Source organism: Coregonus lavaretus (genome assembly GCF_964263955.1).
Source record: "Coregonus lavaretus genome assembly, chromosome: 2".
In the NCBI taxonomy this organism is placed as follows: domain Eukaryota; kingdom Metazoa; phylum Chordata; class Actinopteri; order Salmoniformes; family Salmonidae; genus Coregonus; species Coregonus lavaretus.
The window spans coordinates 49470860-49475114 of NC_139989.1; positions in this window are offsets into that span (position 1 = coordinate 49470860).

Below are 4255 nucleotides of genomic sequence, written 5' to 3' on the forward strand. Positions count from 1 at the left end.
CCTCACCTTGAGGGTACTGAAGGCTTTGTCGGCTGCTGGGGTCCAGGTGAAGGGTTGCTTGGTGCTGGTTAGAGCAGTGAGAGGGGCAGCAACGGTACTGTAGTTCCGGATAAACTTTCTGTAGAAGTTAGCAAACCCCAGAAACTGTTGCAGCTTCTTTCTGTTCTCCGGAACTGGCCATGAAGTGACTGCTGATACTTTGGCAGGATCCATTTGGATACTTCCCTCTGCCACTATGTACCCCAGGAAGGCCACTGTCTTGACGTGAAACTCACATTTCTCTGCCTTGGCGTAGAGGGAATTCTCCAGAAGACGATGAAGGACTTGCTGGACATGGCGGGTGTGTTCAGACAGGTTTCTGGAGTAGATTAGGATGTCATCCAGGTAAACGAAGACAAACTTGTTTAACATGTCCCGCAGTACATCATTCACTAGAGCCTGGAACACAGCAGGAGCATTGGTGAGGCCAAAAGGCATAACCAGATACTCGTAGTGGCCTGTTGGTGTATTGAATGCGGTTTTCCATTCATCTCCCTCCCGGATCCGCACTAGGTGGTAAGCGTTTCTGAGATCCAACTTGGTAAAAACAGTGGCTCCCTGGAGCAACTCAAAAGCAGAGGTGAGCAGAGGCAGAGGGTAACGGTTTTTCACTGTGATGTCGTTGAGTCCCCTGTAGTCGATGCAGGGGCGAAGAGATCCGTCCTTCTTCCCCACAAAGAAGAAGCCAGCACCAGCAGGAGATGAAGATGAACGGATTAATCCTGCGGACAGAGAGCCATTGATGTAGTCCTCCATGGACTTTCTTTCAGGAGCAGACAATGAATAAAGACGACCCTTTGGAGGGGCTGTTCCAGGGAGGAGGTCGATGGCACAGTCGTACGGTCGGTGAGGGGGCAGAGATGTGGCTCTTGCTTTGTTAAACACCTCTCTGAGACCATGGTAGCATTCTGGGACATTGGAGAGGTCAGGAGCGGAGTTAGTAGGTACTGGCCGAGGGGGTAGTGCGGCAGCAAGCAGGCAGGTTCGGTGGCAGTCCTCTCCCCACTCCCTGATCACCCCGGTCACCCAGTCGAGCTGAGGGTTGTGCCGGCGGAGCCATGGGTAACCCAGGATGAGGGGTTGGCCTGGAGAGGGGAGCAGGTGAAACTGGATAGTTTCTTGATGGTTTCCGGACAGACCCATCGAGACCGGGGCCGTGACATGAGTGACCGATCCGAGTAAGTGTCCGTCCAGTGCCCGGGCAGGAATAGGAGGTGTCAAACGGAGGTTCTCCAGTCCCAGTTGGCGTGCCAGCTTGATGTCCATTATGTTGGCTTCGGCGCCAGAATCCACCAGAGCAGCCAGGGTGTGAGTTGAGTCAGAGAGGCGGAGGTGAACTTGCAGCAGGGGTTTGCGGTCGGAGGACTGGATGGTCATTGAACTCAACCGGACTCCCCCTATGCCCGGTGAGCTTCGGCCCTTTAAAGGGCAGGTTACCACACGATGTCCATCACCTCCACAATAGAGGCAGAGGTTTGAGGTGAAGCGGCGCTGGCGCTCTGCAGGAGTGAGAGAGGCTCGCCCAATCTCCATAGGCTCAGACTGATCAAACTGACCTGGGTGAGTGGCAGTAGATGACAGGAGCCCAGTCGGATCTCTCCGAATGCCGGTAGTAGGTGGACCTTGGCGCCCCCTCTCACGACGACGGGTCTGTATCCTTCTGTCGATCCTGACAGTCAGTGCGATGGCTTCATCAAGAGTGGAAGGCAGTTCATGGGAGATCAACTCGTCCTTGATATAGTCAGCCAAACTATGGAAGAACGCGTCCACCAACGATGGTGTGTTCCAAGAACTTCGTCTAGCCAGGGTTCGGAAGTCGATGGAATGGTCTGCGACTGTACGTCTGCCTTGTCGAATACTGAACAGTTCACGAGACGCCTCTGCGGTTGGTGAATCCAGGTCAAACACCTTCAGCATCTCCTCAGCAAACAGGTCGAAGGTTGCACATGCGGGGGTTTGACGTTCGAACTCTGCTGTTCCCCAGAGTCGAGCTCGGCCCGTCAGGTGAGTGATGGCATACCCAACTTTAGCCCCCTCCGTGGCGAAGGTCCTTGGCTGCAAGGAGAACTGAAGTCGGCAGCTAGTCAGGAATGGCCGGACCTGGGTTGAGTCGCCGTTGAACCGCTCGGGGTTTCCAATCTTGGGTTCCGGAGCAGCGGCTGCAATGACCGGGGCAGGTAACTCGGGGGCAGGGCTGGTGGGCAGACTGGCTGGGGTAAGGTTGGTGAGGAGTTGAATGATCATGGCGAGTTGTTGTTGCTGCTGCTGGAACTGCTGCTCATGCTCATCGGTTTCCATGTCGGGGAAAGTGTGCGCTGAGTCCATAATGGTCAGATCGTACTGTCACGGTTCAGACAGACGACCAGAGGACCACAATTGCGTCACACCAGAAAGTTTATTAAAACTTAAGGGAAAAGGGAAGTAGGGAGTGAATGAAGGCTCCAGGGGTAACAGGGATCCCGTCCAATGTGCTGGGTCTGTGCCCCCCCCAGTGGCAGCGATGCGTCCTATGAAGCCGGTGGTGGGTGGTCCAGAAGTCCGGGATTGAAGAGTAGTCAGGAGTCGTTATGGCAGAAGCAGGTCTGGATCTCCTGGGGCAGAAGAGTATCCAAAAATCAGGCAGGTCCGGGGTCACAAAACCAGGGTGAGCCAGAAGCGCGAGCAAACAGGTTCCGGGTGTGAGCTTTGCAGACGATCTGACACCGGAGAGCTGAAAGACAGGGCCTTAAATACTGGGAGAGGTAGTGGGTAATGCAGCGCAGCTGGCAGAGTAATTAGAGCAGAGCAGAGCAGGGACAGGTGGAGCTAGTTAGGCTGAGTAGAGAGAGTGGTGAGCAGAGTGGAAGAAAATTAAGGTGGTAACCCGGTGGAGTGAGAGGCTCATGACAGTTACAGTATTAGATACTAATACGTTTGAGAGTTTGTAATCATCCAACTTCGGTTTAGAACGTGCTGTGCCTTAAGTGACGCCAATGATATAATATATAATAACTGTACCCTATCATTCTGTGTCTATGGAAACAATAATGGGGTCATTGTAATGTGCTATATTTGCCTGCTCCCAGACCATTACTGACATAATTCTAGTTTAACCAGCTGAACTTCACAAGTCGTCAATAGACGAAGCTCTAAGGAAGCACATTCATCCTCACACAGGAACTCATCCAGAGATGGCAAGCTATGGCTAATGACTAGTGATGCTGCCGATTGTGCTCACTATTGTTCTCGGAAACTTTCTAAATGTGTTTAATTTGCCCCACAGCTGTTAGGATGCTTTATATAAAGTGTAAGGCAGGGATGGGAATTAGTAATGACACAAACCATTATCTACAAATTAAAAATGGTGGAAAGGAAACAAATAAATGTAAATTTACTCCACATATAAATAGTTTAAGGCTTAGATTAACTTAATCCTTATAGTTAAAGAAATACAGTGTTTTCAATCTGTTTTATTTCTATGACATCCATGTCCTTGCCACTATGACTGGTTCTTTGGTCTAGCCTACTTGCTCCTGGAGGATATGGAATTAAAGATTTGATGTCACAATCTCAACACTTCCTTGGGGATGGTCATAATGGAATTTGACCCCATGTCTGCTCCTCATCTAGCACCTCCACACCATGATGAAAGTTCAATCACAAAAATAACAGAGTCAGGGAACTGACCCAAAATCCCCAATTTGTCCCATTTCACTTAGCCCTTTCCCATTTCATAGGTTCTGCGCACATTTCTGCTCAACCATTTCACACTGACACTGATAGGCATACAGCCTAGGAGAAGTCTCAAACAACCCACTGGGCACAGACGTCAATTCAACGTCTATTCCACATTGGTTCAATGTAATTTCATTGAAATGACGTGGAAACAACGTTGATTCAACCAGTGCGTGCCCAGTGGGAAACTATTACAACAGAGATCTGTTAAAATTCCAACAAATATATATATTTTTCCTGCAGTGGAAATAAGGAAAGGGGGAATTAAATATGCCAACGTGGATGATGGAAGCCACCAGGGCATGAAAACATTGACTAGCACAGGAATGAAATCACAGGAATGAAATCACTCATGATTTTACCACAACACTCAACATCACTGATCCTGGACACTTTCTCATTGCCATCTCCAGGAATACTCTCAACATATCGTAGCTCTGTCCTTAACTATGAACTAATGTCCACTCTGGTAATGACTCCACCATGCAGTGTTCATCACAGA